At 38.1% G+C, this 23,137-nt stretch overlaps 1 protein-coding gene across 9 annotated transcripts in view; it reads left to right on the forward strand.

Annotated features, from left to right (window-relative positions):
- EVI5 (ecotropic viral integration site 5) overlaps positions 1-23,137 on the forward strand; it is a 241,607-nt gene that overhangs the window by 16,728 nt on the left and 201,742 nt on the right. Inside the window, exon 1 of one of the 9 annotated variants that reach the window (XM_087447467.1) lies at positions 3,338-3,419. The exons of the other annotated variants lie outside the window; for them this stretch is intronic. The gene's annotated coding sequence lies outside the window, so the exon portion shown is untranslated. Of the gene's footprint in view, positions 1-3,337; positions 3,420-23,137 lie in introns of those variants that run through there. 9 annotated transcript variants of the gene reach the window in all.

Here is a 23,137-nt window from a genome sequence, read left to right on the forward strand (position 1 = left end):
TGTTGGTTTGTCCCAGAAACTTCTGATTGTTTCTGTAGCCAATATATGAGGTTCAGGGAATAAGACCTTAGTTTTCTTTTTTTTGTGTGAGGAAGATCAGCCCTGAGCCAACATCCATGCCAATCCTCCTCTTTTTGTTGAGGAAGACTGGCCCTGCGCTAACATTCATGCTCATCTTCCTCCACGTTATGTGGGACGCCACGACAGCATGGCCTGATAAGTGGTGTGTCAGTGCGCACCGGGATCCGAACCTGGGCCGCCAGCAGCAGAGCACAAGCACTTAACCTCTACGCCGCGGGGTCGGCCCCAAGACCTTAGTTTTCTAGTGCAACATTTTGGGGATTTTTTTCCTGTTATCATTGAAACTAATCATTGCATAAAGAATCTGCTTATATAAGTTTGTATCAGTTTTATATAAGTTTTTATCAATTTTCTTTTGACTCTAGAATGTTGAGAGCATTGGAGATATCATTCGCTCCAACCTTTTTTCAAGTTCCTGACAGTGAAACCAAGGTTTATAGAACTTGAATAACTTGTGAAGGCGCTACTCATCTTGTTTTTTTTTTTTTTTTGGGAGGAAGATCAGCCCTGAGCTAACATCCGATGCCAGTCCTCCTCTTGTTTGCTGAGAAAGATTGGCCCTGGGCTAACATCCGTGCCCATCTTCCTCTACTTTATATGCGATGCCACCACAGCATGGCTTGACAAGCAGTGTGTTGATGTGCGCGTGGGATCCGAACCTGCAAACACTTGGGCCGCCAAAGCGAGGCGTGCGCACTTAACCGCTGTGCCACCGGGCTGGCCCCTCTACCCATCTTGTTAATAGAACCTGGTCCTTTCATCATGCTGAGATGCTGAGGACCTTTTTAAAAATATTTCATTGATACTTACTATATTTGTGCCAGGATTTCCTGATTTTTCATATGTATCCTTCTATCCAGTTTTGATTAACATACATTTTCCCCCTCATAATTTCATCACGCTTCCTTTACGAGTATCAATGTAATTAAATTAATGAAAATCACTAGCACTAAAATAGAATTTTTAGGCCTTTGCCATGATCTGTGCACTATTTACCCATTTGGAGAATTATGTTGAAGATTCTTATTGCCATTTTAGGATTTTTCAAAACAGTGGTAATTCATTTTTATTTCACATTGGGTATGAAGTGAAAATACTTAACACACTTCTTTACACAGTGCTTGATATATTGTGTATACCAAATAAAAAAATTAGTGTAATGTGTGATATGTATTGAGGTATATTTTCTGCCTTTTTCAGACTAGATTGAGACATAAGGAAACAGTATTTTAGTACTCGTGCTTCTGCCAAGAAAAAATTGTGTGTACGGATATGCCTTTTTTTTTTTTTTTTTAAACAATTTTGTATTTGTAACAATGGAAGGTTGAGGTCAGGCAACAGGCTTAGCTCCTTACCCGTGAACTTGAACACTTTAGCTATAGCAATTTTAGGTGCAGCTCAAATGATCAATTTACTTACCTAGTGCTCTTATTCAGTGTATTTTAGACAGCATTCTCTCCTCCCAGTTAATACAAAAGTATTTGTGGGGAAATTATATCAATAATTTGGTAATACAATAAATTATTTCACATTATAATAATTACCCCGTCTATGAAGGAAAGCAACCTTAGTTTTTTTGGAACCTAGTAAAATTCTGTATTGCAAAGAATTTCATTATGTGATAAGAATTGATGGCTGGAAAAAAATGTGGCATGGTATAGTAGAAAGAACAAGCGTTTTGTTTTGTCATTTTCCTTGTCATTTAACCTCTCTGGGTCTAGTTCTTTATCAGAAAAATGTGTGTTTTCATATTTACTGTGCAAAGTTGGTCATGAGGAATGGAAATAATAGATGTAAAGTACCTAGAACAGTGCCTGGCATATGTTTCGGTACTCAATATAAATAGCAGCTATTAAGATTTTGTGATTATAATATTAAAGGAAGACTAAAAAATGCAGAAAGTGCAAATGGAATTGAAAGTAATAAATAAGGAAGATCTATTTGATAGCAGGATTGGTTTTGTGTTCAGTTTTGAATTACTGGTTAAGTGGATTGCTAAAACTACCTGTAAGACGGTTTTCTCATGTTAACATGAGGAATTATATCGTCTACCTTGTAAAGTTGTTTGATTCATTGTATGTGCTTAAAAATACTGATTATCTTATTCCTTGGATGGTTTAGGTTGGCCTAGTAGCAGGAGAGAGTCTAGGCTTTTATAATTATTTTTCATAAATGGTGTTTACTGAAGTTTGTATAGCATTAAATAAGACATCATTTTTTAGCATGAACAAAATTTAATTCAGATCCATAGCTCATGGTAATTTTTATTATTTGATCAAGGTGGTTTAAAGAACCACCGTCTCTTAAGAAATAAATGTAATCTAGCAATGAATATACTGAATGTATTAACGTGAAAAATCTTTTGATACTGGGTAGTAGATGAAATGGCCAGTTAAAATATTTTATTAAATTTTTGAATAAAATTGAACTTGTATAGCTCTTAGGTTTCAAAGGCTAAATGAATGCTAATTGCTCAAGGTAATTGCATGCTACATCTAGTACAGTTTTGCATATCTTAAACATTTAAATTGCTAAAACTGAGTAGTACCTCATTCACATGAGAGGTTTCAATTAGATAGCATATAAATATCAGCAATACTCAAGTGTTTTGAATGGGTTGGAAAAGTGTGTGTGTGTGTGTGTGTGTGTGTGTGTGTGTGTGGTAACTTTGTATGTAGCCTAAGGTATTTCTGAGCTGTGGCAGTCCAGTAGAATTAAGGGAATTTAGTTACCTAGAGAGCAATGCATGTGGTACCCTTTAGTAAAGTTCTTTACAGTGAATATAAATACATATTTAAACTATTAAACCATAAACTCATACTATTGGAATACTGAATATAAAAAATTAGCCACAAAATTGACATTTTATATTTAGAAGATTTTTTAAAAACTTGAGTCTTGTAAACAAGTTAGATTAGTTGGATGTTTCTGTTAGCCTTGGTAAAATTCCATTTACCTCTCATATAAGCATGTAATTGTGATGTGGTGGCCGTTGGTTGCTTTTCTCTGTTAATTTTCTTTTCTTTTCTCTTCAGAAACTATTGCTGTAGTTTGCAAAGTGGGAAAGTTTCCTTTTGTGTAGAGTGTAAAGTCAGGAAAATGTCAAATGTTTTTCCACATCTGTTATACAGATCTGTTTACATTTAATATAAAAAATTATAAAAGAAGTTTTTGTTGATATTCTTGAGACTTTTTTTAACAATTTGTAACTTTATCTTTTTTTTTTTTTTTGAGGAAGATTGGCCCTGCGCTAACATCTGTTGCCAGTTTTCCTATACAGAGTTGTAGAGTTGTAGCTCTTCTATGTGGGATGCTGCCTCAGCATGGCTTGATGAGTGGTGAGTAGGTCCGTGCCCAGGATCGGAACCGGCGAACCCCAGGTCGCCGAAGCAGAACTCCCGAACTTAACCGCTATGGCACCGGGCCGGCCCCTCTTCAGACTTTTTTTGATGCTAGTATTATTACATGGATTAAAACAAGATTAAATACAGTCTATTATAGGTTATTTTCAAAGGAGGTAGGAATTTTCTTGTGATACGTTGACAGTTTCATTTTCAAATATAATTTCCATCTCAATATTTTAATTAATTGAGTTTCTTAAATAGGAAATCAGATTGGTTTTAGGCAGGCCCCTGTCTGTCAAATAAAATCCTCAGGGTCATGACATGGTCTGGTGTGCTCATGTTTCTATTGGTGATTTATACTTGTCAGGACGTCTTTGTTTTAGGGCCGAATCTTTAGTATCCTGGCTCCATCATTTGTTAGCTAATGGATCTTGGGCATATTGTTCAACTTCCATAAACTTCAGTAAAATCTATCTCTGGGTTATTGTGGAGATTAAATAAGATAATGAATGTAAATCTTGTCAAAGTGCCTGGTACATAGTAAAACATACAGTAGGTGATGGTGGTAGCAGCAGCAATAGTATATCATTGTATACGAGTTTTGCTTTTCTGAAATTTATCTCTAGAGGTAGGAAGGAAGGATCAGAGAGATGGAAATATGCTGTACACCTATAGAAAATAAATTAACTCAGAGAAATTTGTCGTATAGACGTCTAAAGGAAAGAGACTTGTCAGCAGTGTTGCCCTGATTTCCTGTTTTTTCCCTTTCACTGTAATTCCTGTTGCTCTATCTTTTGATTCCTGTTGAAGCCAGTGCTCTGTACCTTCCCTTCTCCCATCTCTGACCGCTGTTAACTTAAATAAGTGGAAGACATGGTTTGAAATTCTTCTTTGTGGATATTTACAGGGTATATTTTAAAATCTGCACTCCATATTTATTGGTGCAAGACATTGCTATTTATATAATAATGTTGTTTATTCCTGTGTTTACAGAGTTGGTACAATACTTTCTTACAACCTGCTTAAAAGATTGAAGATAGATATTGCACTTGTGCCAACCTTAAATCCTACTGGAACAAGGTTGAGTATAAATTAAAAAAAAAAAATTTTTTTTTTCACTTTCTACATGTTTATTCAGTTGTATATTGAGTTTTTTATGGGCTCAGAATTTCCAACACCTTGAAAAATTAAGAGAAGTAATGATGTGTACAGATACAAGTTAATGATTTTTTATAATTACGTGGACATAGACCATTTTGAAATTTGAGCCGACATTTTAGAATGTACTTCTAAGTTTGTTACATTGCTGTTTATTTTGGAAGCAGATAAGAAAAGACCTGTCTGGATCCATTTGGCATTATAAACACTTAGACAAATACCCGCTAAAAAAGTATAGTTCTGTAAGTCGGTGAGCTCTGGGGTTTGTAATCTTGTATAAGCCATCATAGTTGTCGTTTAAATAATGATTCCGGAAATACAATATCCTGTCATTCACCTACCTGCCAATTTCCCCCTAAATTTATGGGTTCCTATAAAATTTACTGTGAAACTTGAGATGCTTGTAATAGTCAATTTTAGACTGAGTATAAATAATTAAAAATATATGATGTAAGTAGAAGAGCTGTAGATTTATCCATCTGTTTATTCTTCAGCCAACTTTTATTGTTGAGTGTCTAGTATATACTAGGTACTATGCTAGGCATCATGGGAGGGCAAAGTAGTACTTTCTCTTTGGTCAGAACAAAAAAAACAAGGTGCTTTTAGGCTCCAACTCTGCTACCTTCTCAGTAGTGTTCCTAACAGGCAATCTTGACGTCAGTAATGATCTCTTAATGTCTTGCTTCAGCATTTTGTTGCTTTCTCCCTTTTATTTCCTTACTGTATATTTTTCAGATTAATATATGTATTCTGTCATGACAAAGGACTCTATAAAAATGATTTCCTTTTGTTTATGCAAATAACACATATTCAAAAAATTTGGAAAAATCGGGAGTATAAATAATACTGAAACCGCAAAGTTAATATCTTATATTCTCTTCAGTTATGTTGTGGTAATTGCTGTTGGCAGCTTCTGTTGCTGTTTTCCTTTATAGTCCTTTTGCTTGCTTTCCAGCCAGAAGAAGCTGTTAAAAGTCTGTTTGGCACTTGTATGCCAGTGTTCGTAGCGTTGTTACTCACAATAACCAAAAGTTGGAGGAAACAACCCAAATGTCCATCAATAGATGAATGGATAAACAACAGATGAGTGGAGATATGTATCTGTATTTGTCTATCTATGTATATATCTATCTTCCAACCTTAAATATGTCAAGTTTTCCGTGGGATCAGAGTCTCCAACACCTTGAAGAATGAGAGAAGTATATGTATAATGGAATATTATTCAGCCATGAAAAGGAATGAAATTCTGATACATACTACAATGTAGATGAATGTTGAACACATTATGGTGAATGAAATAAGCCAGACACAAAAGGACAAATATTGTATGTATGATTCTACTTATATATCTAGAATAAGTAAATTCATAGAGTCAGAAAGTAGATTAGAGGTTACCTGAGACTAAGGAGAAGGAGGAATGGATACACAGTTTTTTTTTGGGGGAGTGATGAAAAAATTTTGGAAATAGACAGTGATGATAGTTGTACAACATTGTGACTGCAATTAATTCCAGTGACTTGCACACTTAAAAGTGGTTACAATGGCAAAATTTTATGTTATATATATTTTACCACAATTAGGAAACAAACTCTGTTTGGAACCCTTAAGGCCTTGTGGCTAGGTCACAGTCGTACTTTTAAGTAAGGCTGGGGTCTGTCTCATTCGTGTGCCATCATTTTTCAAAAAGACTAACACTCAGTATTTGAGTGGTGAGTTTATGGATAATTAATTTTTCTTCTTGATTTTCTTTTATATTTTGTCATAAATATGGATCACTTATAATGAAAAAAATCCATAAATAAGAATTATTTTAAAACCAAAATCAAATCAGATAGTATTTATCTTCTTTAGCCTACTACCTAGTATTTTCTTTCTCTTATCCTTTATCTCTTCTTGATCATCTCTCATTTTTTTTTTTTGGATGTTTGTATCTCATTCCTTAATTATACAGGTTTTTTGTTTTTTTGTGCGAGGAAGATCAGCCTTGAGCTAACATCCATGCCAATCCTCCTTTTTTTTTTGCTGAGGAAGACTGGTCCTGGGCTAACATCCGTGCCCATCTTCCTCCACTTTATATGGGATGCCGCCACAGCGTGGCCTGACAAGCGGTGCATTGGTGCACACCCAGGGATCTGAACCCGGGCCGCCAGCAGCGGAGTGCGTGCGCTTAACCGCTACACCATGGGGCCAGCCCCGATACAGGTTTTATATAACCAGATTGGAAATAATTGGAAAAAGAAAGAAGAGGACTCTCCCCATCCCCAAATTCACTACTCTAACATAATTGTTTGTTTGTTTGTTTATTTATTTAGTGAGGAGATCAGCCCTGTGCTAACATCTGCCAAGCCTCCTCTTTTTTTGCTGAGGAAGACTGGCCCTGGGCTAACATCTGTGCCCATCTTCCTCCACTTTATATGGGCCGCCGCCACGGCATGGCTTGCCAAGCAGTGCGTTGGTGCGCACCTGGGATCAGAACCGGCAAACCCTGGGCCGCTGCAGTGGAGCGTGCGCACTTAACTGCTTGCGCCACCGGGTCAGCCCCCATAACTCTGGTTTTAATTTTGATGTATTTTCTTCTTTTCTTTCCTTTGCTTATATCTTTGTTCTAAAGAGAATGTATATATAATTTGAGTTCTTGCTTTTTTCACACTTTTTGTTTCATTAGCATTCTGCATGTGGTCTGCCTTATTGTCTTCCTAACTATAAAACAAAGTTAAAACTTCCAGTTTCCCATCTGACATAGAAGTTGCCTCTCTGTGCTAACAACAAGTAAAAAGCTGAACAAACTGAAAAAATCAACAGTTCTTCTTAGATTCATCAGAGAAGTGAGGTCACGGGACAAATCACTGCTCCCAAAATCGGAGAAACAGGTGGATACAGAGAATCACAGCTTAGTGGAGAGAAACCCATGAATTGAAACCTCTGTGGGAACTAGTGGTAGGGAGGGGAAACCCGAACTATAACTGACGAATTGCCTGAGGCTCGGTGTAGGCAAGTCTGAAAGAGAAAAACTCCAGGGGGATCCAGTCACTGGGGGCCCTCACACTTTTGTGAATTTTACTTCCAGGAGCTTGACCAGGTTCTCATAGTAAATATTGGGGAAAAATCCCCTCATGCTTCTGGCTGAGGGAGGGGAAAAGGAACCATTTGGAAATATGGCAGAGCATTCTGTTTTTAACAAGCTCTGTCCTTAGGAGAAAACATTTAACCAGAGCTTCACCTGCTGGGGTTTTTATCAGAGCCTGACTGACTTAGGGGAAGAGAAATAACTTAATTCTAGGCCACTCTAGCCATCCTGTCCCACAGAAAGGAGTGGGGCGAGGGGTGAGGGGGATGACTGAGAAGCACGTGTGAGGTTCACGGTCCAGAGATACAGGCTCACTAAGAGACTAAGATCTACTCATAGAACTATAAAATGCTTCCCTTCCCCCTACATCTTATCACCACACTATTAAAGGCCTGTTTACTGCAGTTCCTTTTACCCAGTACCTCATATCTGATTATCAAGAAAAATTACAAGACATACTAAAAGACAGAAAGCACAGTTTGAAGAGATAGAGCAAGCATCAGAACCAGACTCAGATATGATAGAGATGTTGGAATTATCAGACCAAGAAAGAATTTAAAACAACTATGATTAAGGTGCTGAGGGCTCTAATGGGTAAAGTAGGCAGCATGTGAGAACAGATAGTGTTAGCAGAGAGATGGGAATTCTAAGAAAGAACCAAAAAGAAATGCTAGAGATCAAAAACAGAAATGAAGAATTACCTTTGGTGGTCTTATTAATAGACTGGATATGGCTGAGGAAAGAATCTCTGACCTTGAGGATATTTCAATAGAAACCACCAAAATTGAAAAGCAAAGAGAAAAAGACTGAAAAAAAACAGAACAGAATATCCAGTAACTGTGGGACGATTACAAAAGGTGTAACATACACAAAATGGGAATTCCATATGGAAAAGAGAGAGAAAAGGGAACAGAAGAAATATTTGAAACAATAGTGATTGAGAATTGCCCCAAATTAGTGTCAGATTCCAAATCTCAGATCCAGGAAGCTCAGAGAACACCAAGCAAGATAAGTGCCAAAAAAACTACACCTAGGCATATTATCTCCAAACTACAGAAAATCAGATAAAGTAAAAACCTTCTGAAAGAGGCCAGAGGAAAAGCACACCTTACCTATAGAGAAGTAATCATAAGAATTACATCTGACTTCTCAGAAACCTTGCCAGTAAGAAGAGAGTGGAGGGGCTGGCCCAGTGGCACAGTAGTTAAGTTCGTGCACTCTGCTTTGGCAACCCGGGGTTGGCAGGTTCGGATCCCGGGCGCGAACCTACGCACCGCTAATCAAGCTGTGCTGTGGTGGCGTCCCATATAAAGTAGAGGAAAATGGGCATGGATGTAAGGCCAGGGCCAGTCTTCCTCAGCAAAAAGAGGAGGCTTGGCAGATGTTGGCACAGGGCTGATCTTCCTCACCAAAAAAAAAAAAAAAGGAGACATAAAGTCTTTTTAAGACAGACAAAAACTGAGGAAATTTGTTGCCAGTAGAATTGCCTTGCAAGAAATATTAAAAGAAGTTCTTTAGAAGGAAGGAAAATAATATAGGTTAGAAACTCGGATCTGTGTGAAGTAAGGAGGAGCGTTGAAAAAGGAATAAGTGAAGGTAAAATAAAAACTTTGATTTTTCGTGTTCTTAATTGATCTAACAGATAATAGTTTGTTAAAATAATATCAACAGTGTATTTGATTATACTTATGTATATATGTATGCTTATGCATAAGTGAAATGAAGGACAGCAGTAATACTAGGGATGGGGGCAGGAATCATGATATTTTGTTATTAATAAGGTACTCACACTACCTGTGAAGCAGCGTAGTGTTATTTGAAAGTGGAATTGGAGGGCCGGCCCGTGGCATAGCGGTTAAGTGCGTGCGCTCCACTGCTGGCAGGCCGGGTTTGGATCCCAGGCGCGCACTGATGCACCGCTTGTCAGGCCATGCTGTGGCGGCGTCCCATATAAAGTGGAGGAAGATGGGCACAGATGTTAGCTCATGGCCGGTCTTCCCCAGCAAAAAGAGGAGGATTGGCATGGATGTTAGCTCAGGGCTGATCTTCCTCACCAAAAAAAAAAAAAAAAAAGTGGAATTGGATTGGTCGTAATTGTATATTGCAGACTCCAGGGCAACCACTAAGAAAAGTAAAAGAAAAAGAAGTCTAACTAATATACTAAGAAAGGAGAGAAAATGGAATCACATAAAATGCTCACTTAAAACCACAAAGGCAGAAAAAGAGCAGAAGACAAAAAGAGGAACAAAGAACAAGGGCAACAAATAGAAAACAGAGAAAGATATAAAAGATGTACTGTTGCTAACACTAATTGAAAGAAAGCAGGAGTAGGGCCAGCCCCCTGGCTTAGCAGTTAAGTGCGCTCGCACCGCTACTGGCGGCCTGGGTTCGGATCCCGGGCGTGCACCGACGCACCGCTTCTCCAGCCATGCTGAGGCCGCGTCCCACATACAGCAGCTAGAATGATGTGCAACTATGACATACAACTATCTACTGGGGCTTTGGGGAAAAAAAAAGGAGGAGGATTGGCAATAGATGTTAGCTCAGAGCCGGTCTTCCTCAGCAAAAAGAGGAGGATTAGCATGGATGTTAGCTCAGGGCTGATCTTCCTCACAAAAAAAAAAAAAAAAGAAAGCAGGAGTAGTTATATTAATTTCAGACAGAGCAGACTTCAAACCAAAGAAAGTTTTCAGGGATAAAGAGTAGAATTACATAATATAAAGGAGTCAGTTCTCCAAACTGACAAAATAATCCTTAATATGCATCTAAAACAGAACATCAAACTATGTGAGGCAAAAACTGATAGAACTGCAAGGAGAAATAGATGAATCCACTATCATAGTTGGAGGCTTCAATACCCCTCAGTCAGAAATGGACAGATCAGCAGACAGTAAGGACATAATGGAACTCAACAACACCATCAATCAACTGGACTATGTAATGGACATCTATAGACTACTTTATCCAACAACAGCAGAATACACATTCTTCTCAGGCTCACATAGAACATTCTCCAAGATAGACTACATTCTGGACCATGAAACCAATTCCTTGAAAGACACAATCTGCCAGAACTCAACATGAGAAGAAATAGACAATCTAAATAAGTCTATATCTATTAAAGAAATTGAATCAATAACCTATAACCTTCCAGAACAGAAAGCACTGGGTCCAGATGGGTTCACTGGTGAATTCTACCAAACATTTAAGGAAGAAATTATACCAGTTCTCTGCACTCTCTTTTAGAAGATAGAGCTAAAGGAATACTTCCTAACTCATTCTATGGGGCCAGCATTACTCTAATACCAAAACCAAACAAAGACATTATAAGAAAAGAAAACTTACAGACCCAAATCTCTCATGAACATAAATACAAAAATCTTCAACAAAGTATTAGCAAATTGAATTCAGCAATGTATAAAAAGAATCAAATACCATGACCAAGTAGGATTTATCTCAGGTGTGAAAGGCTGGTTTAACTTTTGGAAATTAAGGTAATCCATCACATCAACAGGCTAAAAAAGAAAAATCACATGATCATATCAATAGATGCAGAAGAGCATTTGACCAAATCCAACACCCATGATAAAAAAACTCTCAGCAAACTAGAATAGATGGGAACTTCCTCAACTTGATAAAGAATATATACAAAAGATATAGCTAACATACTTAACAGTGAGAAACTTGAAGCTTTCCTACTAAGATCAGGAACAGGCAAGGATATTCCCCTATCACCACTGCTTTTCGGCATCCTACTGGAAGTCCTAGTTAATGCAGTAAGATAAGAAAGGAAATAAAAGTTATACAGATTGGGAAAGAAGAAATAAAACTGTCTTTGTTCGTAAATGACAAGATTGTCTATGTAGAAAATCTGAACGATTTGACAAAAAAAAAAGCCTTCTGGAACTAATAAGCAATTATAGCAGGGTTACAGGAAAAAAGGTTAATACACAAAGTCAGTTGATTTCCTATATATCAGTGATTAACAAGTAGAATTTGAAATTAAAAACAAAATACCATTTACAGTAACACAACAAAAAATGAATACTTATATATAAATCTAACAAAATATGTACAAGCTCTATATGAGGAAAACTACAAAACTCTGGTGAAGGAAATCAAAGAACTAAATAAATGTTCATGGATAGGAACACTCAATATTGTGAAAAGGTCAGTTCTTCCCAACTTGATCTGTAGATTCAAGGCAATCCAGTCAAAATCTCAGCAAATTATTTTGTGGATACCTACAAACTGATTCTAAAGTTTATATGGACAGGCAAAAGACCCAGAAAGGTCAACACAGTATTCAAGGAGAAGAAGATGGAAGACTGACACTACTCGATTTCAAAATATATTATAAAGCTACGGTAGTGAAGACAGTATGATATTGGTGAAAGAATGGACAAACAGATCAATGGAACAGAATAGAGAGCCCAGAAACAGACCCACATAAATATAGTCAATTGATTTTCGACGAAGGAGCAATGACAATACAATGGAGAAAAGACAGTCTTTTCAACAAATGGTGCTGGAACAACTAGGCACCAACATGCAATAAAATGAATCTAGTTACAGACCTTACATCCTTCACAAAAATTAATTAAAAATGAATCACAGACCTAAATGTAAAATGTGAAACTGTAAAACTTCTAGAAGATAACATAGTAAAAACCCAGGGTGACTGTAGTGAAAAACCTTGGTGACCTAGATGTAACACCGAAGGTGTGATCCATGAAAAAAAGAATTGATAAGTTGGACTTCATTAAAATTAAAAATTTCTGCTTTGTGAAAGACACTGTCAAGAGAATGAAAAGACAAGCCACAGACTGGGAGAAAATATTTTCAAAAGACATATCTGGTAATGGACTATTATCCAAGATATTCAGAGAACTATTTTTTTTTTCTTTCTTTTTCTTTTCTTTTTTTTGTGAGGAAGATCAGCCCTGAGCTAACATCCATGCCCTTCTTCCTCTTTTAGCTGAGGAAGACTGGCCCTGAGCTAACATCTATTGCCAATCCTCCTCCTTTTTTTTTTTTTCCCCCTTTTTCTCCCCAAAGCCACAGTAGATAGTTGTATGTTATAGTTGCACATCCTTCTAGTTGCTGTATGTGGGATGCCGCCTCAGCATGGCCCGACAAGCGGTGTGTTGGTGTGCGCCCAGGATCCGAACCTGGGCTGCCAGTAGCGGAGCGCGTGCACTTAACAGCTAAGCCACGGGGCTGGCCCTGCAGAGAACTCTTAAAACTCAAATATAAGAACAGAACATGATTAAAAAATGGATCAAAGACCTTAAAAGACATCTCACCAAAGAGGATACACAGATGGCAAATAAGTGTATGAAAAGATGCTCCACATCATATGTCATTAGGGAAATGCAAATTAAAATGAGATACCACTACACTCCTGTTGGAATGGCCAAAATCTTGAACACTGACAGCTGACAAAGATGTGGAGCACCAGGAGCTCTCATTCATTACTAGTGGGAATGCAAAATGGTACAACCACTTTGGAATACAGTGTGGCTATCTCTTTTTTTTTTTTTTTTTTAATAATTTTATTTATTTATTTATTTTTCCCCCAAAGTCCCAGTAGATAGTTGTATGTCATAGTTGCACATCCTGCTAGTTGCTGTATGTGGGACGTGGCCTTAGCATGGCCGGAGAAGCAGTGTGTCGGTGCACACCCGGGATCTGAACCCGGGCCGCCAGCAGCAGAGTGCACGCACTTAACCACTAAGCCACGGGGCTGGCCCCAGTGTGGCTGTCTCTTAGAAAACTAAATATACTCTTACCACAAAATCCAGAAGTCCTGCTCTTTGGTATTTACCCAAAGGATTTGAAAAATTATGTCTGCACAAAAACCTGCACATGGATGTTTATAGTAGCTTTATTCATAATTGCTAAAAGCTGGAAGTAACCAAGATGTTCTTCAGTAGGTGAATGGATAAGTAAACTGGTACATCCAGACAATGGAAATTATTCAGTGCAAAAAGAAATGAGTTATCAAGCCATGAAAAGACACGAAGGAAACTTAAATGCCTATTACTAAGCCAGTCTGAAAAGGCTGCACACAATATGATTCCAACTATATGATGTTCTGGAAAAGGGAAAACTATGCAAGCAGTAAAAAGATCAGTAGTTGCTAGGGGCTTTGGGGAGGTGAAGGTTGAAGAAGTGGAGCACAGGATTTTTAGGGCAATGCACCTACTCTGTATAATATTGTAATGATGAATACTTGTAATTATATTTTTGTCCAAACCCGTAGAGTGGACAGCACCAAGAGTACCCTAATGTCAACTATGGACTTGGGTGGTAATGTATTATAGCAAATATTTTATCTGGTGGGGGATGTTGATATTGGAGGCTATGTATGTGTAGGTGCAAGGGGTATATGGCAAATCTCTGTACTTTCTGCTCAATTTTGCCGTGAACCTAAAACTGTTCTAAAAAAGAGAGTCTATTTGACACAAAACGAAACAACCACAAAAATTACAAAAGTTAGAGGATACTGAAAATTTTTAATACAGGATACTAAAAAATTTTAATGTATGAAATTCTCTAGAAAAGGAAAAGTTTTCTCCCTCTGCCTTTATTTCCTTTGCTAAATTCTCACTCTCTTGAGATAAATATTAATAGTTTGATATATAAGCTATCAAAAAATGGAATTTTGCTGCACATCCTTTTCTTCACCGATAACTGATTTGTTCTATCATATTGGGAATTATGTTCTTTTTAATGGCTGCATTGCATTCTGTTGTATGGCAGTGTCATAATTTATTTGCTCATTCTTTGATTAATGGACATTGTGGTTATCACCAGTTCTTTTCTATTATAGATAATTCTGGGATTAATTTTAGCACATATATCCTTGCTTATTAGGGTAAATAATTCTTTCGGTGCTGAGTCAGCCTATGCACATGTAACATTTTTATACATACTTCCAAATAGTCCTTCAAAACTGCTATACTAATGTATGTACTCAGCAATAGTGTGTTTGAAAATACTGATGTACTTTATGCAAAGCATCAGTTTTTTTATAATGAACTACTTCATACTGAAAAGGTAAAAAGAAAAATAAAATAAATGCCTATATTTCCATCACCCACCTTAACAAATAAAACATTACAAATGCACTGGCAATCATAGTACTTCCTCTCCTTCCAAACATAACATTATTCTGCTTATGAATATGTATGTATTCAAAACCAATATAACCCATGCAGCCATAATATGTTACATAAAGACATTAGCTTCCAACATGGTTCCCGATGGTCCCCGCCTCCTGATATTTATGCTCTATGTAGTTTCTACCCACAATGAATAGGGCTGACTTGTGTAACCAGTAGGATATTGCAGAAATAGAAGAATGTGATGTGAAGATACTAAGTCATATAAGGTGTTACATCTTCTTTTTTGCTCTCCTTCTGGGGGAAGCCAGCTGCTACATTGTGAGGATGCTCAACAGCCTTATGGAGAGGCCCACGTGGTGAGGAACTGAAGCCTTCTGCCCGTAATCATGTGAAGGAGCCGTCCTGAAGCAGATCTTCCAGCCCAATCAAACCTTCATATGATGGTAGCACTGGCCAAGATCTTGTCTGCAACTTTATGAGAGATCCTGAGCCAGAATTACTGAGTTACACCACCCTAATCCCTGACACACAGAAACTGTGAGATAATAAATATTTGATGTATTAAGCTACTAGATTTGTGGGTAACAGATGAGAGAGAGAGATAAATAGGTAAATATGAAAACCTTGGTCCCATGTTATGGATTATTTTCAAGGGAGACTGGGCAAGTGAGTACCTGGTAGTTTTCAGACTTAGGTGGAGAAATCCCAAAACACTAATGGGGGGACTTCAGATGTTGGATGGCCAGAAGGAATGCGAGTATTAATGCCTACCTTGCAAAGTTTGTATAATACTATATCTTTAAACCTTCCCACCCTCACTAGAATGTGTAAAAATGAGAGGATTAATAAATGGAGGAATTAAGATAATTGATTAAAGTTATTGAACAATTAGGTACAGTCATGCATTGCTTAATGACAGGGATACTTTCTGAGAAATGGGTCGTTAGGCGATTTTGTCATGTGTGAGCCTCATGGAGTGTACTTACACAAACCTGGATGGTACAGCCTACTACACATCTAGGCTATATGGTGCTGATCTTATGGGACCACACTGTTGTATATGTGGTCTGTCGTTGACTGAAACGTTATGTGGTGACTGACTGTGTTTGTAAGGACGGGGGAGTATTAACAGGATAAGAAGGTCCACGATGGAATGACAAGAATGGGAATGATAGAGTGAGAGGAAAACAGATCAGCTAGAATTTTTTCTCAGTGTGACCAAAGCTATTTCATAATACCTTTGAATCCTTTACTTCTCCCAAAGGATGCAGAATTAGTTGTTCCTCTTACGTGTTTCCATATTATCTTGTATATACTTTTCTTTGGCACTTGTCACAATGTATTATAATTGTTTCCATACCTATGCTTAGTAAATATTTGTTGAGTAAAATTAATAGGACCCCGGTGGAGGAAAAGAACTTAGAAGAAATATTAAATCCCTGAAGCTGAGATAGCTAGATTTTTGAGTCATTGTTAGATAGCATGTAAAGACCACCCTGTTTATTCTGAAGAGTAGCCATGGTAAGCTTCTGAACTACTAATGCTACTTTGGCTGTATGAGTTTGGCACTGGTTTTGAAGTCTTGGCATTTGGCTTCTACTTTGCTGTTGTTCTCTGGGGCTTGGTTTAGGAGAAAATGTTTTCTGTGGAAGATTTTAATTTTAGACTCCTTCTAGGCATGTTAACTGAAGCCTAATTTTTTCTTTACATTTTTCAAATATGAAAGAGTTATAAAAGAAAAGGGCTTTCACTTAAGATTTTGCTGGTGTATGTAGCAGGAGGCACTGCTTAGCTATGCCCTAAAGGATAATGGATTATTTTTATTTATAGATTATGGAGAGACAATATATTACTGCAGAGGATATTATTCCTAATTTTAGAATAACTGCGCTTGAGTCTCGCTTTTAGTATTTATTAGCAAGTATGAGCCTCTCTGAACCTTTTTTTTTCTTGGAAAAATTCTTGATTCATTTCCATGAATTCCAGCACCCCTGCCAAAGAACAACAAAATACTAGTTCTCCAGTCTCAGTAAATGGCACCACTGGTTGCTCAGGTCAGGGTAGATTGCACTCTTGATTCTTCTTTCTCCCTCATTCTCTACATTCACTTCATCAGAAAGTCCTTTTGTTTCCACTTCCACAATATTATCTTGCATACAAATATGTAAAGAAAATACATATATTTTCTTTGTCTCTGCAGCCCCCACAATAATCTAAACCTTAATTTATTTCTCACCTGTGTTTCTGTAACAGTCTCCTGCCTAGTCTCCCTACTCTGGTTTCCCTATAATCTGTTTACATAGGAGAGTACTCTTTATAAAACAGAAAAGATCATACCATTCTTTGCATGTTTAAAACCCTGAGTGACTTCCAATTGTACTCTAAATAGATTCCGAATTTCTTAGAAAACTCTTAATGATTGGGCCCCTGTCAGCTTTTCCAGTGTCATCTTTCTACACTTTAATTACTGTGTGCTAGCCATAACGGTCTCCCCTTAGTTCTTCTAACCTGTGCTGTTCAATATGGAGGCCACTAGCCACGTGTAACTATTGAGCACTTCAGCTGTGGCTGGTCTGAATTGAGATGTGCTGTAAGTGTAAAATACACACTGAATTTCAGACTTAGTGTTCAAGAAAAAATGTAAAATATTTCATTAAATATTCATTCTTTGTTGAAAAAATGTTTTGGATATGTTTGTGTTAAGTAAAAGATAGAATTTCACTTGTTTTTACTTTTTAAAGTATAGCTACTAGACAATTTAAAATAACTAATGTGGGGCTGGCCCAGTGGCTCAGCCGTTAAGTGCGTGGGCTCCGTTTCAGTGGCCCGGGGTTCGCAGGTTTGAATCCTGGGTGCACACCAACGCATTGCTTGTCAAGCCATGCTGTGGCAGCATCCCATATGAAGTGGAGGAAGATGGGCACGGATGTTAGCCCAGGGCCAATCTTCCTCAGCAAAAAGAGGAGGATTGGCATTGGATGCTAGGTCAGGGCTGATCTTCCTCACCAAAAAAAATAAAATAACTAATATGGCTTGCATTTGTGGCTGACCTTATATTTCTATTGGACATTTCTAACCTATCAAGTTTTTAAATTCCTCAGGGCCTTTGTACATATTGTTCCTTTTTTTGCCTAGCTCTTTGCACAACTGGCTTCTTCCTACTCATCTTCTAGATCTTAACTTAAATGTTGTCTCCTCCAAAAGGTAGTCCTTACCCACCCTGTCAAATCAAGTTCTTGTTTGTTGCCTGCATGCCATATATTCTTCCCTGCATTTGTTTGTTCACTATTTGTCTGACTTCTTTTTTTTGTTTTTTGTTTTTTTTGTGAGGAACATCAGCCCTGAGCTAACATCCATGCTAATCCTCCTCTTTTGGCTGAGGAAGACCGGCTCTGAGCTAACATCTATTGCCAATCCTCCTCCTTTTTTTACCCCAAAGCCCCAGTAGATAGTTGTATGTCATAGTTGCACATCCTTCTAGTTGCTGTATGTGGGACGCGGCCTCAGCATGGCCGGAGAAGTGGTGTTTTGGTGCGTGCCCGGGATCTGAACCCGGGCCGCCAGCAGCGGAGCGCACGCATTTAACCACTACGCCATGGGGGCCAGCCCCAGGATATTCATTTAAAATAGTATCAGACCTCAGAAATAACAGGTGCTGAAATACGTGTAAATGAACACTTGTTCCCTTGAGTTTTGGCTGTATCTTTTGTTGGCCATTCCTTAATGTGCTAAGTTTATCAGAATACAACTCAGTATTCTAGTCAGTAATCAGGTATCTCTCTTGCTTAAGAATGAAATTCTTTAAGAAATTACCTCTATGCCTTGTCAAAAAGATCAATTCAGTTTGATTTTTTTTCTTCAGTAGTTTCATAGCCACACATTTGTATATAAGAAAACAAAGATTAACTAACATAGTTTGTAGCATATTGATTATAAGCCCATCAATAGCAGCAGAGATCTGGAGGAGGATGATAATTCTTACTTTGTAAACTGTTAAAGATGGGGAAAGGAAATAAACAAGATTCCAAATATAATTTTGAGATATGTAATTAGTTTAAACCTTTGAAAAAGCTTAGGGATAGGTAGGGAGCACATCATGAGCCTTTTAAGTAGTAGCAGTGGTAGCAGTGGCAGTGGTGGTAGCGGTAGTAACGCAGTAATAATGGCAACTTGAGTGCCTACTATGCCGGGTAGTGTTCTAATGTCACATGAGCGTATTTAATTTTCATGAAAGCCATAGGAGAGTGATAACTGTATTAACCCACTTCTTTTTCAGATGAGGGATTGAGACATCAAGTGGTTAAGTGAATTGCCCAAGGTCACACAGCTAGTAGGTGGTAGAGATGGGACTGGAACCTGGGTACAGAGTTTGTATTCCATCCAGCATAGAGTAAAAAGAGAAGTGGCCAAAAATGGATCTGTGGAGGACAACATCTGATAAAGCATAGAAAGGGTCCAACAAAGAAGATTCCTGAGAAGTGGAAGGAAAGCTCTAAGGACGTGTTGTCATAAAAGCCATGGGAAGAGAGCAAGAGAAGAAAAAAGATTGTTGGTATGAAAATAGCTGCATTTGTTGAGTGCTAGGTGTATGCTAAGTGCTTTGTGTACATTTTATTTATTGTTATGATTATCCCTATTTTATAAATAAGAAGCTGAGGCTTAATGTCAGTAGTAACTAGAAGATCTAGAGTTGAATCCAGGTCTCTAATTTCAAAGCCCAAGTGCTCAACCACTAAGTGGTCCTGCTTTGCAACAATAATCAAGTAAGGTTATATGAGATGAGCACTTGTGGAAAGTAGTGATTAAATTGGGACAAAAGGTAAGATTAGGAAGCCAGCCCAGAGCCCTGGTGGCCTAGCACTTAAAGTTCGGCATACTCTGCTTCAGCAGCCCGGGTTCAGTTCCTAGTTGTGGAACCACACTACTCATTTGTCAGTAGCCATGCTGTGGTGGCGGCTCACATAGAAGAACTAGAAGGAGCTACAACTAGAGTATACAACTATGTGCTGGGGCTTTGTGGGGGGAATAAAAAAAGAAGATTGGCAACATATGTTAGCTCTGGGCGAATCTTTCCCAGCAAAACAAACAAACAAAAAAGAAAGCCAGTCCAAGAAGTGCAGTAGCTGAATAATAAGAGCTTAAGAAAGAGAGAAAATATGGGGAGGATATCATCAAAGAAATATATGAGGAAATCTTCCCAGAACTGAAGGACACGAGTTTCTAAATTAAAAGGGCCCATGAGCCGGCCTGGTGGCACGAGCGGTTGGGTGCACGTGCTCTGCTGCGGTGGCCCGGGGTTCACCGCTTTGGATCCTGGGCACGCACCGATGCACTGCTTGTCGAGCCATGCTGTGGTGGCGTCCCATATAAAGTAGAGGAAGATGGGCATGGATGTTAGCCCAAGGCCAGTCTTCCTCAGCAAAAAAAAAAAGGGGGGGGGATTAGCAGATGTTAGCTCAGGGCCGATCTTCCTCACAAAAAATAAATAAATAAAAAAACCCAAAAGGGCCCATGAGAATGCCAAGCACAATGGATGAAAAAAGGATGAAAAAAAGATTTATGTCAAGGCATTTCATTTGCAAACTGTCACAACTAAGGGGCTAAAGAGATGTTCCCAGAGGTGAAGGGAAGATGGGCTAATTAATAGTTAGAGTGGTTTTAGACTCTTCAGCAAGAATACTAGAAGGTAAAAGACAACTGAAGGCAAGATCATCAAAAATCTGAGGGTAATCTAGTTTATAATGCAGCCAAATTTTCAAGTGCTAACAGTAGAATAAAGATATTTTCACATATACAGTGAGACACATATACAGTGTCTCAAATTTACTTCTCATACAGATTTCTAATAGGAAGCTATTAGAAGGAGGTACCTCACCAAAATGAGAGAATGTACCAAGAAAAAGGAAGACATGGGGTTTAGGAAACAGATAATCCAACCCAAGAGAGAAGTAAAGGAGATAACTGGATCAGGGTGAAGGGAGATCCACAGATGACCGTTGTGCACCAGGTGTAGAGAGCAACCAGTCCAGGATGGAGCAGGTCAGAAGCTTTTGGAAGGGACATGTTCAAAAATATAAAAGTGATAGCACATGGATAAATGTATTGAGGAGATTTATAAAGTCGGATGAATTGGGGAACAATTGGGCATGAATTAGTAGTAAGTATATGTAAAAGTAAACCAACAAAATTAAGACATTTGTTAACTCAAGGGAAAGTAAAAAGTTGGGCCAAGAAAGTAAAAGTAATCACAGCATACTTCATAGAACAGCTGTGACTAAAGTTACCTAGTTATATTAATGTATACACTGAATCTTGATCCAATCAAAAGTGTGTTTTAGTTATATAGGGATGAGGAGATGTAAGAAGTGTGAGTATGTTGTGGTGGGCAAGGGGTGGATGGGGTGGGTGATGGGGAAAGAGAACTAAATCGTTCTTTTTCATAGTGGGAGGTCAATTGATAAAATGTTTAAAACTTTCTTTTTGGTCATAGACCTCATAAAACTGATAAAAAATTATAACTAAGAGGAAAAAAAGGTGATGAAGTGGACATTTGATAAAGGAAGGCCAGGAATTCTTATTACTGGGTCTGTGGATGATGTGAACCTTCAAAAACTATTTGCAAAAATTTGTTTATATGTGTATGAAGTTCTTAAAGGGATTTGTGACCCCTAAAATGTTCTTATTTCTGCCTTAGCAGGAGGGGTTGTGAGATGGTATGGTATTGGTGGTGTTTTTCAGCATGCTCATAAGAAATGGTTGTTTTGGTGTTGATTTTTGATTCATTTTTTTCCTTCATGTATTATTTCATCATCTTGTTATATGAAAAATGACTTGGGAAACTAAATACTATTTTGTGTTTGGTCATCTATCAAAATGAATCTCCAAAGTATTGCTTTGTATCTTTGTGCTGCCTTTTTTTTTTTTTTTTTTTGGTGAGGAAGATCAGCCCTGAGCTAACATCCATGCCAATCCTCCTCTTTTTGCTGAGGAAGACCGGCTCTGAGCTAACATCTATTGCCAATCCTCCTCCTTTTTTTTCCCCCAAAGCCCCAGTAGATAGTTGTATGTCATAGTTGCACAGCCTTCTGGTTGCTGTATGTGGGACGTGCCCTCAGCATGGCTGGGCAAACGGTGTGTCGGTGCGCACCCAAGATCCGAACCCGGGCCACCAGTAGCGGAGCGCGCGCACTTAACCGCTAAGCCACGGGGCATGTGCTGCTTTTTGATTTAATGTCTTCAGCTCTTCTAGTTCACTGATTTTCTCTTTATGGGTGGCTAATAATCTGTTTAAGCCTCTATCCCTCCATCCTCCCCACTCCTAATGTTTTTTTTTCCATTTTATTTATTAAATTTTTTATTTCCAGAGGTTCCATTTGGTTATTTTAAAAATCTGTCTGATTTCTGTTAGTATCTGTTCCTTGCTCATTTAAAAAAATCTCTTTTATTGCTTTAAGCATTTCATTTTATTATTTTTTGCGTGTGAGAGGAAGATTAGCCCTGAGCCAACATTTGTTGCCAATCCTCCTCTTTTTGCTGAGGAAGATTGGCCCTGGGCTAACATCCATGCCCATTCTCCTCTATTTTGTATGTGGGACGCTGCCACAGCATGACTTGATAAGTGGTACATAGATCCGCGCCTGGGATTTGAACCTGCGAACCCTGGGCCACTTTAAGCATTTTAGAAGTACTTATTTTGTATTCTGTATTTGATAATTCCAATAGCTGAAGTGCTTATGGGTCTAATTCTGTGTTGTCATTTTTCGAGTTTTGTTTCCTTGTGTGCATTATATTTTTGAATTGTGAGCTTATTTCTTTCTGTGTCAACTTTGGTGACTTGATTGAGCTTTTTAAGTAAAGGGACTTCAAGAGCAGTTATATGAACAAGAATTAGTATAGATATTTGGAAGTATGAGGCTGTGGGCCTAATTTTAGCAGGATGTACATTGTGTATGATAAGTTTGATCTACATTTTAGTGAGGATTTGAATGCTTGGCAAACTACTTTATTTCCTAATACTTTCATGTGCTCTAAATGGGGAGGGAGTTTTCTTTTAGCTGTATGAGGTCAGCATGATTTGGCTAACTAAAATTAATTCTCATTATATTTCCTAGTTATTACTCTCTGCTTATTCTATATGTAGAGCTCCCTCTTTTATTCCACAGACATTTATTGAGTATCTGCTTTATGATAGACACAATCTTTTTTGTGTGTGTGTGTGTGAGGAAGATCAGCCCTGTGCTAACATCTGCCAATCCTCTTTTTTTTGCTGAGGAAGACTGGCCCTGGGCTAACACCCGTGCCCATCTTCCTCCACTTTATATGGGACGCCGCCACAGCTTGGCTTGCCAAGCGGTGCG

Source organism: Ceratotherium simum, chromosome 2 (genome assembly GCF_057802395.1).
Source record: "Ceratotherium simum simum isolate JZ-2026a chromosome 2, ASM5780239v1, whole genome shotgun sequence".
Classification (NCBI taxonomy): domain Eukaryota; kingdom Metazoa; phylum Chordata; class Mammalia; order Perissodactyla; family Rhinocerotidae; genus Ceratotherium; species Ceratotherium simum.